Source organism: Hemicordylus capensis, chromosome 1 (assembly GCF_027244095.1).
Source record: "Hemicordylus capensis ecotype Gifberg chromosome 1, rHemCap1.1.pri, whole genome shotgun sequence".
Taxonomy (NCBI): domain Eukaryota; kingdom Metazoa; phylum Chordata; class Lepidosauria; order Squamata; family Cordylidae; genus Hemicordylus; species Hemicordylus capensis.
The window spans coordinates 52,790,137-52,808,186 of record NC_069657.1 but is presented as its reverse complement, the minus strand read 5'-3'; the positions used below and the strand labels follow the sequence as shown (position 1 = coordinate 52,808,186).

Here is an 18,050-nt window from a genome sequence, read left to right as displayed (position 1 = left end):
TCAGCCCAACATTTCATGCAACCATCTGATTTTGCCACAGTGTTGACTGCATAGGTTCCTTCCATTCACAATATCTATGAGTGCCACACCTGCCTCCTTTCATCAAGAGACTTAGTTCTTCCATCATATTTGCTGCTACTATTGCAGTTGATAGGTCTCCTGATAAGGAGCAAGTCTGCAAGTATAGAATATCACTGGCTTACATCTTGGGGTTAACATCTAAGAACAAAGAAAGAAATGTTAACTAGACAAAGCGGTTTTCTAAGTAGCAGGACTTTATACTAGTGTATAATGACAGAATTAATTTCACTGAGGACAACATTCACGTTTGCTCTTTTTATACAAAATGCTGCATTAGTCCCAGGTTGATGTCTTACCTAATTGACCTCCAACGTGACATCTTCCATCGCACAGGCAGGCCCGTGCTATATTCATTTATTTCCATGTTGCCTGAAATTATGATGAATGATCTGAGCTCCATTCAATTATTGAAAAAGTGCAAAGAAACAGAAACAATGAAACTGGCAAAGTGTTCTGCATTCTTAGGAACAATTTAGGCTAATTAGCATCAACTTCTCCCCCATTCATCATACCCCTTTAGAAATATAAACAAACTGTCAGCTCTAACCTAACAAACAGATCACTGAGCTACTTAACACAAATTATTCTTACATGAAAAGCTCCTTCTCAGGCAATATTCTCCTCTAGGGCATCTGGGAAGCTGAGCTATTAAAATTGAAGACATATGTTTCAGTCAAACTTAACTTCCAGATTGTAATGATCACTGTTGTGACAGTTTTCCGTCAGCATACCGATTGCAGGCAGGATGTTATACACTTAAAACAAAATGATGAAACAATAGAGCTAAATGAGGCCTATTCACTTAGTACTGTATTAAACAAGGTTAATTATCACACTAAATTTCAAGGTTTCTCCATTTATCATATGCTTCAACTATATAAACGGTTTGTTTTATTTGCTGTTACACACAAAGAATGTCTCAGTATGTATCTGAGAGGTGTCCAAAATAAGACAATAACCAATCATGGGTGAAGAAACTGCAAGAAATATTCTTCAAGGGCCAATGAATGGATGCAATTTTCATCCATTTGCCTTCTCACCATGTTGCACCATGTGTGATTAAATTACAGCCAACGTTTACAGAAGGAGGTGTAGCTCAGTCATAGAGTGCATACAATCTCAGGTTCAATCCCCGGCATCTCCAGGTAGAGCTGGGAAACACCCTGTCTGGAGTCCTGGAAAACTGCTGCTAGTCAGTGTAGACATGAATGGGCTAGATGAACCAATGGTCTAACTTGATAAAAAGGAGTTTCATATGTTCATACTACCGACTAAGGCAGAATCCTGCCCCTAAACATTAATTTGAAAGCTAATGAGAACTCCAGATGCAACAATAAGGCCACATTCACATGTAATGGGTGCCTCCGCCTCTGATTCCAAAACCTGAATGTCCGAACCGGGAATTGGAGTTACCAAAATAAAAATAAAAAAGGACCCTGTCCAGCCAGACAAGGCGACAGGGACAGGTGGTGGCCGGGGAGAAGCGGAGGAAAGATTGCCATTGGGCAGGGACCTGGCTCCAGTGGAAGAGGAGCAGAGCCCTGAAAAGGCTGGAGGAGAGGCATGGAAAGATAACAACAGCAGCATGCCTCCTGAAGGGAGGGGGTCTGAGCAGGAGGAAGGAGAAGGGGGAGAGGCATTGGCAACAGCTGTAAAGGGTAGTCAATTACAGGTAATAAAGAAGGGCGTTGGCCCCATAATTGGGGGTGGGCGATGCATAGCCTGTGAGGAGGCATATAAGGAGATGTCTGGGGATGAGAGGTTGGCTGGTGGAGAGTGTCAAGGGCCTCTGAAGAGGGGCAGACACAAGGAGCAAGCAGCCTGGGACGGAGGAGGCACAAGGTGATGCTCAACCCCCTCCCCGTCCTGGTCTGAGGCCAGACCCAATAAGCCTAGCCAGGCTTCATAAAGGGAATAGGGATGTGTAGCTGGACAGACCTGCAGTTTCCATCCGTAAAGTGCACATTGTCACCTGAAATTCTCTCTTGGTTTCCTCCGGTTTGCCTGTGCCAGTGTTACATCTGAACACTGACACACAGTTTCATGGATCTAAAACCAAAGTTAAGGGAGGAAACTCCTCCCTCATTCTGGTTCCTTTCGGCTGTGAGGGCTATCATTCAGGAAAGAAGGAAGCCTGCACAGCCAGCTCCCCTGCCTCTCTGCAGTCTCGCTGACTGTGAAGAGTCCCCTCTCCCAAACGTACAAACGTGTACAGGAGAGCAGGGGGAGGTGTGGCACTGATTGTCCCCCACTGCAGCGTCAATTTAAATACTGTTTGGGGGCACAACACCCATAGGAGCTTTCTATTGCAAGTCCACTGAGCATAATAGTTCAAACACTCTCTGCAAAAAAGCACTGCACCTTCCAACATGTCATAGATGCCAACAGGGACATGCTTGGAAAACCATACCTGCTGAAAGCTGTAGTCATTTGTTTTGGCTTTTTTCAATCTCCTGTCCTCCACAGATTTAAAAACCAAGATGGTGATTTTAGTAAAGATATGATAAAACTCATAATTGTCCTTTCTGTTATTATCAGCAGTTCAAAATATACCAGAACAACTGCAATGTATGAAGCAGAAGGCTGTGCACTGCATGATGCCTTAATGTATATGTGCATCCAATGACCTCCTTAACTTTTAGAGGCCCTGGGGAAGGAGATAAACCCTCCTATCAACAAAATTTCAACTGAAATGTTTTTAACTGAACATCCTTCTGAGGCAAGAACAGGGACAAAAACAGAGACAGTGCTTTATCAAAAACAATGGCAAAATCATTACAATTTCAACACCATCCAGACAAACATTTGTGTCCACAAACTGCTTCAGCTCACACATGATGTTTTCTGACCTTCCACTATGTAAGAGAATATTTTATGGAGGCACAGGGAAGAGGAGGATCAGTGACTATCACTTCACCAACACTATGGATGAGCAGAAATGTTCTGCTCACACAAATCTTAGGATGTGCCCAGGGACTTCTACCTGATAAATAAAGACAGTTGGAGCATATGGAGAATTTCCGGGTGTCTTACTTTGTCTTCAGTTTGCTTAAAACCATGGATGTGTACATGTACATTTTCTTCCAATGCCTCCCTCCCTCTCTCTTTTTCCGCTTTCTGGACCTTATTTATTTTGGTATATAAATCTGAATTCCCAGAGTTACTATTTTGGCAAACTACCAAATCCTTGCTTTCATTAATGAGCAGATTAGTTCATTTCCAATACTTTGACGACTTCTAACAAATAGAAGAAATATTTACTAAAGAAATATTCTCTAGGAGAAAGTCCTGTGACTATACAGAAAAGGAACTGTCAAGATTACTGAAGTGCCAGAGATTTCAACCGCTTCAAATTTTTTAATGTTGGATGCACTTCTTGCATGTGCTCTGCTCCCTGGGCAGGCAGGGAAGGGATGCTTGAAAAATATCGGGGGAAAGAGGAAGCAAAGTTTCAGAAAGATGCACAATCATCTGCACAATCACGATCTACTGTATTGCATAAAAATTCCCAAAGCCCAGTATGTCTTAGCATATGCCTTCTTCTTAGTGATGCACGACAAAGTAATAAAAATCTGTATATAAATGCTGTGTGAAGAGACCCCGTGAACACACCTGTATGCACAGAGGTCTCTTCCTGTGTGTGATGTTAACTATAGAACGAAGGATCTGGTTTTCTACAGTTCCTGTCAGGAGTTACCTGGGACAAAGCCAAGAACCAGATACTCTTTATATAGCTGCCCTTTGGGGCAGACTACTGAATTAGTGTACTATATTGGGCAGCAGCAATATAGGAAGATGCTGAAAGGCATCATCTCCTATTGCGCAGGAGGCGGCCATGGTAAACCCCTCTTGTATTCTACCAAAGAAAACCATAGGGCTCTGTGGGCGCCAGGAGTCGAAATTGACTTGACGGCACACTTTACCTTACTGAACTAGAGCACAGAGTTCTCAGGTTATAGAACTGGTCCTGTCCAGCTAGGCTGACCACTGGATCCTTTGGATACAAAGAATATAAAGGCTTCTGGTTTGGACTAAGGCTTAGCAAGGTCTTTGCAGTCTTAGTGTGTTGGTGACTCTAGTTTCTGGTCTTTCTGCTCAGCTTCAACTCCAGGCTTTTGCTCTGGTTCTGGCCCACTGTTCCTGGTCCATTCCCTGCCCCCAACACCCTTGGAGCCCCGCTTGGCCCTCCTAGCCCCAACATCAGACTCTGAACTGTCAAGGGCCCAGGCTTGACAATTCCCAGCTTGGAGCAGGGGCAATCATTACTGGGGCACCAGCAGGGCAGCAAGTTGTGCACCACACCACTACCACTGCCATTGGAGCTCTTCAGGACCAATCTGACCCTTCCACACTCCCAAACCCTACAAGTAGCAAAGGGAGAGTAGAGGAGGTTGCTGGCAACCTTCCCTCCTCTGCACCCTCTGTGCCACTTTTATAGCTTGCAAGCATTGGTTTTGAAAGGGGGCCACCCTCCACCAGGGTCTAGGGGCAAGGCAGAATTTGGTGTCTCGATTCAGGTGCTACAATACCTTGGGTCACTCCTGAGATAATGAAGTTTTATTTGGTTCTAGCCACATTCTTAACAGCGCTGGGCTAGGCAGGCAAATACCAAGCACATCAATTGATAACCATGCTGTTTTAATGGAATGCTGTCATTGATTGATTGATTGATTAAGTGCCATCAAGTCGGTGTCGACTCTTAGCGACCACATAGATAGATTCTCTCCAGGATGATCTGACTTCAAATTGGCCTTTAACATCTCTCAGTGGTGCATTCATTGCTGTCATAATCGAGTCCATCCACCTTGCTGCTGGTCATCCTCTTCTCTTTCCTTCAACTTTCCCCAGCATTATGGACTTCTCAAGGGAGCTGGGTCTTCACATAATGTTTTCGAAGTATGATAGTTTGAGCCTGGTCATTTGTGCCTCGGGTGAAAATTTTGGATTGATTTGTTCTATGATCCATTTGTTTGTTTTCCTGGCTGCCCATGGTATCTTCAAAAATCTTCTCCGGCACTAAAGTTCAAAAGCATCAATGCTTTTTCTATCTTGCTTCTTCAAAGTCCAGCTTTCGCATCCATAGAGTGTCACAGGGAAAACATTGTCCGAACGATTCTAATCTTTGTAGGTGTAGACACATCATGGCATCTAAATATCCTTTCCAAGGCCTTCATTGCAACCCTACCAAGTGCTAGTCTGCGGTGTATTACTTGACTGCTGGATCCTTTACTGTTGACAGTCGATCCTAAAATGTAGAAACTATCCACCACTTCAATGTCTTTATTGTCAATTTTGAGGCTGGCTGCTGTACCCATTGTCATTTGTTTAGTCTTCTTTACATTTAATTGTAGTCCCATTTTTTCACTGTGCTCCTTGACTTTCATTACTAGAGCTCGCAGACCGTCCACATTCTCAGCTATCAGAGTGGTGTAATCAGCTTAGTGCAGGTTATTGATGTTTCTTCTTCCAACTTCAAAACCACACTCCAATCCAGCTTCTCTCAGTATATGTTCAGCATATAAATTGAATAAAGAAGGAGAAAGTATACAGCCTTGTCTTACTCCTTTGCTGATCTGGAACCAGTCTGTTTCACCATGTTCTGTTTGGATTGTAGCTTCTTGCCCTGGGTATAGGTTTCTCATGAGAGAGAGAAACCTTTAGTCATTTGAAGAATGTGATAGCAATGAAGAGATCATTGGCTTGGCAGAAACTAATAAGTCATTCTCCTGCTTCGTTTCTGTTTCCTAGGCCATATAGGCCAACTGTGTTTTCCTCATCTTTTCCAACCTTGCCAATCCAGTCTCCAACCACCAGCATCACATCTTGCTTGCATGTTCTGTCAATTTCAGACTGAACTTGCGCATAAAATTCATCAACTTCTTGTTCTTCTGCATCAGTTGTTGGGGCATAAACTGGAAGAACTGTCATATTAAAGGGTTGTCCATGAAATCTAATTGATAATAGTCAGTTACTGACCGCATTGTACCCAAGTACTGTCATTACTATATCCTTCCTGATTATGAAAGCAACACTGTTCCTTCTTTGGTTTTCGTGTCCTGAGTAGTAAACGGTATGGTTTTCTGACTGAAAGTGTCCCATTCCAGTCCATTTTAATTCACTGATGCTCAAGATGTCAATCTGTAGTTGATTCATTTCATCTTTCACTGTGTTGAGCTTTCCCATATTCATGCTTCTTACGTTCCACATTCCCATTATAATTCTATTTTTGCAGCTTCGGATTTTCTTTTCCTGCATGGCAACATCAGCTGCTAGACGTCCAAAAGGCTTTAGTCTAACCGCATCATAAACACCATCAGTACTCTGAGAGATCCTCAGCTCTTCCTGAGTAGTATGTTGAGTACCATCTGACCTGGGAGGCCCATCATCCAGCACTACATCGACAATCATTCCATTTTGTCTATCCATGTGGTTTTCTTGGTAAAATACAGGAGTGGTTTACCATTGCCTTCTCCCGCACAGGTTGAGATGATGCCTTTGTCATTGTCACTGAAGTGATCGTCCGCCTCCAGCACCTTCCTGGTGCTGCTGCCCAATATAGGTGCCTGCTTGCTTTAGCTGGGCAGCTGGGATGACGTTCATGCTTTGGGTGACCCTACTGGGAGTACACCTCCTGGCATACTTTGCTCATCCCTCCCAGGAACACACACACACACACACACACACACACACAGTCCGCCACAATAAGAATGCCATATCTAAAATAATTATTTCTAATTTGGGGATTGAGTAGAATTGGAATATATGGCACATAGATTTTCCCCTCTGGCCAAATAAAAGCTTTTAGGCTGTGTTGACTCCCATGTAAGATTTTCATTGCAATTGTCTATAGAAGCTTATAGCTTTGTGAGTTTTGTAAAACAGTGGGACAATCCTCAAATTGGTATCCTATTCCAGAAGGTATCCTGGAAGACAAGCAGTTCTTCTTATCTGCCACCAGGTGGCAAGGTCTCCACTTATGCAGATAAAAAGGATGGAGAAACAAGCTTTTGAAGGAAATGAGTAGTTTTCCTTGCTTGCAAAAAGAAAAAAGAAAAAAGGCAAAAATGGGGGGTGGGGGAGAAGACCACAAAGATGCAACATTGTATTTTTCTTTTTTATGAACTTGCAGAATTTTAGAAGTACTACAAGTATTGCACCGAAAATGTACTATTGCCAATTTTTCAGTATTGTAATCATGAAACGTTTAATCTGGCCACCAACATTCAGTTTGCTTTGGAATCACACACCACTCAACAGCAGGACGATAAGATGAAAAGACAACTTGAAGCTGAAGAAGCAGGCTAAATATCAGCAACAGCTTCCTGGCAGTGAAATCTATAGACTGAAGAAGTTTGTAAGTGAAGTGGTGAAATCTTTGCCACTTGGGACTTTTAGACACACATTAGAAATCATGATAATGAGAGTAATCTTGCTTGGGCAGAAACATAATAAACAAGAAGATTATTTCCATCTCTAGCCTTTATGGATTCAGTAATATCACAAGAACAATGGACACGTGCAGGCAATTTGTAGGGTGATGGAAGGCATCCCCAGATGTGCTCCTTCTCCTCCAATAGTGGGGCTTCATATTAATTCCTCAGTTAGGGCTCCTTCCACACAATTGCTGAATATAAGGGACTATGTACTTCACAGTAGTGGTGTGCATGGAACCAGAGCCCTTCGAGGTGGGGGGGGGGGATAGCTTTAAGGATGGGGGAGGGTGCACTTCCCCCCCCCCCAGTGCTCTGTGTAAATAATGTCTATCAGGGAGGCAGCATATCTCTTTGCCGTCCCATTGATCCCCTGACCGGAAGTGGCACATTGTGCGTGTGACATGTGCGTGCCCACCCGCGACGTACACACATGTGCTGGGCACCTCCAGCCACTTCTGGTTGGGGGATCAAGTAAGTATGCTGCCACCCCGCCGGACTATTTTTACACAGAGCGCCAGAAGGGGAAGTGCACCCCCCCCATCCTTAAAGCTATCCCCACCACCTTTGAACCAGAGGAACCACTGGTCTTTCAAAGTGGTTCAGAGGCCTTTAAAAGGGCCTCCGAACTGGTTTGTGTACATCCCTACTTCACAGCAGCTATTGGACACTTTGCCCCTCAACCGATTGGCACCACAGAACCAATACCTTTGAGACAAAGATGTTTTCTCACATGAGACTTAAAGAACTTCTTGCTTGGTTTGCAATGATAACGTAAAACATGTTGCCCAAAATACTCATTGGCTTTACAAGCACCTCATTTCCACTTTGCTCCTATCTATGCAAAATGTGTGTGGATATTAATGAATGGAAGGGTGAGTGAGATTGCGCCTACTGGCCCCACACCTAACTTTCGTATTTTCATGAGAAGCTCAGAACAGAGTTTACCCAAACCCAATTGTACCCACATTGGCTCAGTAGGCATGATTAGGGCCCTTGCTAAGGTTTGTAATTGAGTAGAGAACCTGCATACATACCACTTGTACCCACCCAGTTCATCAGATGGAGCTGTAGGGGCCAGAGTCAGATATGCAGTCATAGGAATAGAGCTGCCAACTTTTGCATTAAGACTGATCAGACAGTTGCACAAGTAGATTAAAAAACTGATGAGAGCATACAAAAAGCTTTGAATGGGGACAGGATGCAACTGAGTGGAAGCATCTGCTTTGCATGCAGAAGGTCCCAGGTTCAATCACTGGCATATCCAGGTGGGCTGGGAAGGACTCCTGTCTGAAACCTTGGAGAGCCGCTGCCAGTCAGTATAGACTATACTGAGCAAGATGGACCAATGGTCTTACTCTGTATGGTAGCTTCCTGCATTCCTCCCCTAAACAGTGTTATTTAAGTTATAAAAAGCAAGCACATCAGCCCCAATCATGAGCTTAATGCAATGTGTAGTTTGGCTCTTAAAATGCTGCAATTGTGGGAGGAAGGGGATTTCCTACTCTAAGTAAAAAAAAAAAGTCTTGTTAAAGAGTAACACATTTATTGCAGTATAAGCTTTTGGGGACCACAATATGTTTCATCAGATGAAATGCATTCATCTCTAAAGGTGCCACAGGAATCACCATTCTTGCGACAATGGCTACCCCTCTGGAAGTGGTTCTCATAAGTAAGAGGCTGCTCCATATGTTTCAAAAGGTTAAATTATTCCAGGAGAGTTTAAAAAGAGAAGCCTGAGTTCTATTTAGGATAATAATTTTTGTGAACCAAATTGCCAGTTTTTCAATTAGCTTAGTGTTTCAGCATTGGGAGAAGCATATTTGAATTCATGTGCTCTTACGGAAGAAGCTGATTGTGGGAACATCAGGGAATTTCAGCAGACTTAATCATCCTCTGGAGAGCAACATTCTCATTCTGTCTGCCTCCATTACTTGGTTTCTTTTTTTTCTTGCATAGCCTTCCTAAGAAAGGAAGCTAAGCTCGCAGTCCAATCCTATGTACCTTTATTTGGGAAAAGACATAGTCCAACAAGACTTAATCCCTAGTAGTGTGCATTAAATTGTATACAAGGAAGAAAGCTACTTTGAATTCCATGGGATTTACTTCTCACTAAAGACTCCTAGGATTGGACTTTTAGTTATACAAACAGACTCAATTGGACTGTTTTGCTCTACATGCTGTACACGTGTCTATGGCTAAATGTGCTTATATATATTTAGTGTACAAAATGGCATATAAGCAATTTTAAACACTGGACTGTAACAACTGGAGAGTCACTTACAAGCAGATTTAATTAAATCAAACTTTGAATTAGGACTGGATCCCATGATCATCACCTAGAGATGTACATATCAGACAGTATAAAAATATGATAAATAAAAAAGAAAATAAAGAAATAATGTTGGATAAATGAAAAGCAGAGAACCCAGGATAAATGCACTCCCGCCAAGCATGTCATGAGAACTCAGGTTTTTTTCAGGGATCAGATTGGTGCTGTGGGAAAACCAACATTTAAGCCAAGATCATTAATCTTATATTTAAACTCATCTTGTCAATGCCATCTTAATATCGGTTTTTTAAGACACCAAACTGAGATAGCTTTAAAATCCCAGACTTCTCATGATACCGTCCACAGGAATGTGCGTGCTGTCGGGATTGAAGTTTCATTTACCAGTTTCATTTACCTGACATTAGTTCAATCCTGAGAACCTGCCCTTAGAATCTTTCCCACCCCAGCATTTGTTCAACAAAGCTTTATTAAATTGTAGGAATAATTAATGCATCTCTGCTTCTGTCCAGAAAGAGAAAAAGGACTCAAATACTGAACAAATGTAACTGCTGAGAATATTTAGTGTTTAGACATATTTGAAAAGTTCCATAAAGTCCAAGATATGAAGATGACTGTAGCATTTTGTGTCTTTAGGGATGGGTAGTGAAGTGTTAAAAGGCACCCAAAGAACTGAATGATGTTGAAACAGGCAATGCAATAAGAATTTTGTGCATGTCCTAAGAGCACAGTTTTCATTACTCTCAAAAACCCAGTTGTTTGCTTTTCTTGCTGCACAATAATGAAATAAACTGCAACCACAGTGCAATGACATATGTTCCCAGGCTTGCATGCTTCTGATTTAACTGGTATTTATCATTCTCTTTTTAAAGACAAATGTAATCAAAAGCCGTCATATAAAAATAAGATATGGAGGGAAATCCTGGCAAAACATGTTTAAAGCACATGAAATACTACTCTACTAGCTGACCCCGCACAGAGCATCTGTGTGGTAGTGCACTTAGCCTTTGGTCTCCTGTTCGGGAGACTATGCTTGGTCTTTCCTCCCCTTGCCCCACTTGCTGCTTGGCTGTGTGTGTTCCCCCCATGTGCTCACCTGGCAGCTGTGACTGCCCACCACCCTCTTTGAGGTGCCCTCTTTGCCGCCTAGCACCTGTTTTCCATGTTCCTCCCCTCACTTATTCACACTCACCATTGGTGGCTGTAGAGAAGGTGCCGTCTTGTCCCGCTCGCCCCCGCCAGCCCCCTCACTCGGCCATGCTCTGCCAGCTCCTTCCATTGTCCAAGGTTCCAATCCTCTTCCTCTTTCACCGCCTCCAGCTCCCACAGCCACCGAAGCCTCCCATCTTCCTCGCCGCCACCCTCACTCGGGCCACCGCCTCCTGCTGCCCACGTGGGTCCACCGCCTGCCCAAACTGCTTCCTCCATCAGTCAATCAAGCTTCCGTCGATGGCGGCAACTCCTTTGGTCACCAATCACCTCCTCTCCCTGACCGGCCAACCCCCTCCTGCCGCACACGCGGCTCCACTGCCTGCCCAAACTGCTTGTTGCTCGTGTGTCTGGAATTCCCGTGAGAGTTCTGCCACGCATGTTATTTGCTATGGAACGGCACATCTAAGAGAAAAAAGTATATAGATGTTTAAAAGGAAGAGAGTGCATCTAATACCAATCTATTAAAATTACAACCATTTCAAAAATAAGAGCAAAAATAAGTAGAAGTTAACTTCATGTAGATATGCAGGGTATTTTTTATTTTTTTTTAACAAAACATAAAAACCCAAGCATGGAGTTATGGGAGGGATTCTATTTCTGTTGACAGAATGGGAACGGAAGCATTAATACTAGCAATCAACATATTTCAGGCTAACATGAAGCAAATAACTCCTGTAAAGGATTAAATTCTGCATAATGGAACTATTCTTTAAAACAGGGACCTAGAAGTTAAAAAAAAAACAAAAAAAAGTGTCAACTGTCCAAAATGGCATTATTTTGTAGGCAAATGTCTGAAGATCAACAATTCATGCATTCCTTCACTATATTTATCAACTAAGGAAGTCTGAAATAGCTAACAAAGAGGCAGCATTTATTCACAAAAACCAATTTATTAGAAATATGGATAGTAAAGAAAATTCACACTACTGTAAATGGCCACATTCACACATAATCACAGGCCCGCTCCGCCCTCCCCCTCCCCTGTCCTCATTTGGATGAAACAGAGAGTGGCCTCTCTGCAGTCAGCGAGACTGCAGCGAGGAGGGGGAACTGGCTGTGTGGGCTTCCTTCTTCCTTGAAGGACAGCCAGCACAGCCAATCACGCAGGGAGAGAGGGAGGAGCTTCCACCCTCAACTCCAGTCCGGCCAAATGCAGCCTCCAGTGCTGCATTCGGACGTAACAAAGGCTCTGTGGAACCCTGGTTTTGAGCAGTGAAACTCACTACAAACCAATGGTTCAAACTAGAGTTGCACATGTTTGGACATAATGGTAAGGAAACCTCTGGCCTTGCAGCTCCAGTTCCCTGTTACATGCAAATGCAACCAATATGTATGATGCATCATAGGAACATAGGAAACTGCCATATACTGAGTCAGACCATTGGTCTATCTAGCTCAGTAGTGTCTTCACAGACTGGCAGTGGCTTCTCCAAGGTTGCAGGCAGGAATCTCTCTCAGCCCTGTCTTGGAGAAGCCAGGGAGGGAACTTGAAACCTTCTGCTCTTCCCAGAGTGGCTTCATCCCCTGAGGGGAATATCTTGCAGTGCTCACACATCCAGTCTCCCATTCATATGCAACCAGGGCAGACCCTGCTTAGCTATGGGGACAAGTCCTGCTTGCTACCACAAGACCAGCTCTCCTCTCAACACCAATGCTTGTCACTCTGAACAAATTAAACTCGTTTTCTACTCAGATCCCATGTCCTTTGACACAAGTTTCCAGTTTTGAAACTGGGCCACCAATATGCTGAACCCATTAATGCTAGATCTCCTTGAAGAGATCGATTAACCTTCCCGACTCAGAAGCCAAAGCCACCAAGAATGCAATGCAGCCTTGCCTGCGAGGGAATGGCCAAAAACGGAGCAGGGCCCAGGCGGTGCCTACGGTCCTCTTGGCCCCTCCCGAGGCCCTGTACCCATCCTAAAGACAGCACCTGAGATATAGCAAAATATGCTCTGCCAAAGAAGAGATAAACTGTCCATGTGGCAACAATGTTCTGTTCTTGAATGGGGGAAAATGTACATGGAATGTTTGACGATTCAGAAACCAAACTTGATCTATTTTATTAACCCATTCCAATTCAAGAGAGAAACCATGTCTCAACAGCATTCTCATTATAAGAGCACATTGTAGTAGTTAAAATCAACTAGTATCAAAGCCTAGTATCAGAGTCCAGGTCATATTACTTTTACTATAATAGGAACAGTTGGGGGAGATTTGGTAAGAATGCATCTTACCCATGTAAATACAAATCTTTGGTCATGTTTCATCCACTAGTTCATGTACAAATGGTTTAATATGGTGAAAAATAATGTGGAAATTCCCCAGGTCCACCTGCCCAGGTCCATTAGTCCCCCCTAATGAGGGATTAGTTCATTAGATTATTTTTCATGACAATTTCAGATAGATTTGGCATGTGTTTCCTTGTACTCAAGTACAGGGTTTCAGGAAATTCCAATTTCAAAGAGAAAGAGAAAACTCAGACGATAAAAACAGGATAGGAAAATAGTATCACCTGTTAAGTTTTAGTATAATATTATGCTGCAGAAACACCTGCAGTCGTAAATACAGTTTCAGCCTCTAGAGAAACAAACAGATAGCATGAACTGAACAAAAACATATCACACACATGTGTTATTTCAGGCCCACATACTTCTTCAAAATGCTGTAAGTGTCAAAGATTTCACAAAGCAAGGTAAAATAAGCAAATTTTGGCAGTAACATAAACTGTTCGCATAATCACTTGAGGCTACGCTCTTGCAACTCCAAGTTGACACCACTGGAAGGTCCAAGAGAAATGTCTAATTCTAAAAATGCATGCCATTCTACAAATATGCAATGCATTAATCATGCACATTGCTGGCATCACACAATATTTCTAAAATATTAAACCTTATAGGTAATCTTCCTCAGGATCTGACATTGCTTTCAGAGTCCTGCTCTCAATATTAGAAACTTTTTTAAATGATACATTTCAAAGCCACAAGAACATATCCTTCCAATAAAAAAAGAGCATGTTCTCATTTTTAAAGTTAAGGATTAATATGTACAGTGAGGGACTACAGCTGTGAAGAATTTTCCTTCAAAAACACATTAAATTTATCCCAGAACACTATGAAATCAAAGTGTGTCAGTGCGATTCACAAAACAGCAAAATTGGAGTAAGTATACTTGGCCCCACTGGATATAAAATATACATAAATTCTAGCTGAATTCAACTCTTGAACCCTTTTGTATTTCCATGTGGTATAAGCCAATTGTACTTACTCAGCAGAGAAAATCCAATAATAAAAATCCAACACATTTCAGGCATTTGAAGACCCTACTTCAGGGGGGAAACTTGTAGCCACACCCCTCACCTATTTGTGGACAAGCACTACCTGATTTTGCAAAGCTGAGTATCATGGGCTGTGCGCAGACATTTAAAAATTATCTATCTTTTTTTTAAGATAGATGCCCACTCACTTTATATGGTGCTATAAAAATTAAACTGAACTATGCCCAAGAATGTCAAGGATTCCATTTAAAGACGTCCTCAAAGCCAAATGGAGCTGCCAATTTCTGAGTAGTATCTTTGCTACTGACTAATATATACTACCGAGAAGGAGGGTTTTTTTAAAAAAAGTTTAAGTTTAAGTTGTGACATGTTTCTGAACATGCAAAGTCCTTCTGAAGCATGAGGAGTGCTTGAAATTCTAAAGGGCTCTCACGCAACAGAATGGACACAGCGGGGTGTGTGTGTGTGTGTGTGTGTGTGTGTGAGATGTGCAAGGGTTCCTGTCACACCCCCACGGTCCCTTGAAATGCAGATCCTTCATTAGTAAATATACCAAACCAGAGACCAAAAGCTTTTATTTAAAAGTAGGAATTCAACAGCAGCCTAAGAAAATCTCTGGAGAGGATAAATTTTATTTAAGGTATTTAAAGTCTCTAGGCTGTTTACAAATAATGAATTTGGTCCAACCAGTAGCAGACGATGCAGGCACCACCAGGAGCGGATGGCAAGAGGCACATTTAAACATAAATTAGCAGGTGCTTACCTCCGCTCCACTGCACCTGCAAGCTGTTTCGAGCAGCAGTGCACCACCCAGCACTCCCTGTGGCAGTGATGGGCTTCACCACTCACCTGGCCACTGGTGGGGGGGTCAGCTCTGCAGAAGCCAGGTGAACAGCAGAGCTGATCCCCGCTAGGGGGAGTGCTGAGCAGTGTGTTGCTTCTCGGAGCAGCTTGCAGGTGCGGCTGGAGTGGAGGTAAGCACCCACCAATTTATGCTTAAAGGTGCCTCTGGCTCCCCCCCCCCCCCCGTCGGCGCCCGCACCAACAACTACTGGGCCCAACCTGTGCTTTTCCACTGCAATTTTAATCTTAAGAAAATGTAAAAGAGAGCAAAAAGGCACAATGTCACCATACTGAAGGCTCAAGTACAAGCTGCAGAGCAAAAATCCAGAGCATTTTCAGATTAGAGACGTAAAGCACTTTTTTATAATTCACTGAAACCACAGACCCCAAAAGTGGCTGACCTCCTGATCAATGCTGCACATATGCCCCTAACAGCAGCACAAGCACAGAGCTAGTCTTGCCACTTCCAACATGCGGGCACACTTGTGCAAGAGTTTTGGAAGCCCTGAGGCTAGTGCTGCACGTGTGCTTGGGCTATGAGCAAGCACAAAGTGTTAGCATGTCAGCCAGGGTAATTTACTCACATGACTAATAAAGAAGACTAGCAATCATTTATAAAGACAGTGCAGCACTCCTTGAAATGGAACTTCCATTCTACTATTTCATCTGGAGTTTCATGGAGAAAGTACCAAAGTTCTTATTAAGCAGGGCTTAGACCAGGCCTGCTCAACTCAGCAACCCCCCTGTTTTTGGACTACAACTCCCATAATCCCCAGCCACAGTGGCCAATAGCCAGGAATTACAGGAGTTGTAGGCCAATATCCGCACGAGAGCCAAAGTCGAGCAGCCCTGACTTAGACAAATTCATGGAAGACTAGTCTTTCAGTGGCTACTAATCCAGCTGGCTATAGGCTGCCTCCATGTTCAGAGGCAGGATGCCTCCAAATACCAGTTGCAAAGGAGAAGCAGCAGCAGGAGAGGGAGCATGCCTTTACCTCCTGGTTGTGAGGCACTGTGTAAAACAGGGTGCTGGTCAAGATAAGAAGAGCTTTGTGAGATCAGACCTATGTTCTTACCTTATCCCCCCCGCCCCCGCCTTTTAATTACATTTCTATACTGCCCCATCCAAACGGCTCTGGGCAGTGCACAACAATAAAAATAAAACTCACAAATCAATCCTTTTAAAAACAATCATTACAGAACAATTTAAAAACAGCATAAAACCATTAACAATTAAAACATTTAAAACAGTTTAAAAACTCTGGAAGCCAGGCCAAACAGTTAAGCCTTAAGGGCTCTCCTGAAAACCAACAATGAATTCAAGCTATGGATTTCTTCAGGGAGTGCATTCCACAGTCCAGGAGCAGCTACAGAGAAGGCCTGCCTCTGGGTTGCCACCATGGGAACTGGAGACAGACCTCCTTAGATGACCTTAACGTGTGGTGGGGATCATGAAGAAGGCAGCACTCTCTAAGGTAACCTGGGCCCAAGCCCAGGTAATAACCAGCACCTTGTATTTTGCACAGAAACATAACGGTAACCAGTATAACTGTTTCAAAATAGGCATAACTAGCTGAACCCGCACAGAGCATCTGTGCGGTAGTTCACTTCCTTTTTGGGGTTAGTTGGGAGAATTTGTTTGGCTGGTCCTCCCACAGCTCTCTCACTCGCTCTGTCCCCCCCACAACAGCTCTCTCGCTCGCGCTGTCTCGCTCCCTCTGGCGCCTCTCCGCTCGCGCTGTCTCGCTCCCCCGCGCGCCCCTCTCTCGCTCGCGCTGTCTCCCCCTCCCCGCGCGCCCCTCTCTCGCTCGCGCTGTCTCCCCCTCTCCGCGCGCCCCTCTCTCGCTCGCGCTGTCTCCCCCTCCCCGCGCGCCCCTCTCTCGCTCGCGCTGTCTCTCCCCCCCCTGCACGCCTCTCTCGCTCGCCCTGTCTCCCCTGCCACCTGCCTCTCTCAATCGCTAGAGTCTGCGGCCACCACCGGTCGCCAGGCCAGGCCCGCCAGCGTGGGCCGGCCAATTCTCCTACTCCCCTCCCCCCAAGCCTTCTGCCTCAGTCCCCGCCCCCGCAATCCTTCTGCCCCAGCTTGCTCTCTCCTCCGTTTCCACCTCTTTCTCTCTCTTTTTCTGTCTCTCATTCGTGCTCCTCCCCCCGCCTCCGCTTTTTAGCCTGCTTGTGTTTTCCCTGCTGGCCATTGCTGCATCCTCCTTCCTCCAGTCCCTGGTGTCGGGCCGCCAAGCATTCAGCCAGCTCCTTCCTGCAGTCCTCCCTCTAGAGAGCATCTTCCAAAGCGGCCAACTGTTTGTCTCTGCCCAGCCAGGCTCCCCCGCTTTCTCTCCCCTCCCTTCTGCCCCAGTCTGTTCAGTTCTCCTCTCCACTTGCCTGCTTTCCTTCCTTTCTTTTCCTCCCCAAACAGCCACTTCCCTACGCGGCCACCCAGCCAATCTGGCGCCTCCACCGCCCAGCCAATCCGCTGGGTTGCCGGGATGCATCCCCACAGAGGCACGTCTACGAGAATTAATATAATAGATGTGGTCTTTCTGGGTTACCCAGAGTTCTACTAAAACTCCTGACATGAAAATGGCCAGTACTGTCTCAGAAGCTGACATGTTGCACCAGGTAGCGCAGGCAATTTTGCACAGCACCTGCCACTGCAGACATCTAAAGCAATGCCTGTGGTGTTCTGGAGCAGGGCTTGTTCACCACTACTTAAAACTGCATTTCTGCAGTGCTATGTACAATGGAAATGATGGATATACCACCATGGAACTGTGGCTGTGCAATTTTAAGTTGTAGCAGACAAGCCCTGCTCTGCAAGACTATGGACACTGCTTTAGACACCCACAGTGGTGAGGCAGCTTTGGAACCCGCTGCATTGCCTTGTGCAACATGTCAGCCAGTGACTACATTGTCTATCCCA

General features: G+C 44.3%; 1 protein-coding gene across 4 annotated transcripts in view; it reads right to left on the bottom strand.

Moving 5' to 3' along the window:
• The window catches only part of SLC25A21 (solute carrier family 25 member 21), a 467,052-nt gene that overhangs the window by 431,125 nt on the left and 17,877 nt on the right, over nt 1-18,050 (bottom strand). Inside the window, exons 1-2 of one of the 4 annotated variants that reach the window (XM_053283933.1) lie at nt 13,529-13,560; nt 10,994-11,415 (exon numbers count right to left, since the gene is read on the bottom strand). The exons of 2 other annotated variants lie outside the window; for them this stretch is intronic. The gene's annotated coding sequence lies outside the window, so the exon portion shown is untranslated. Of the gene's footprint in view, nt 1-10,993; nt 11,416-13,528; nt 13,561-18,050 lie in introns of those variants that run through there. One more of the 4 variants, XM_053283932.1, reaches the window with a different exon arrangement.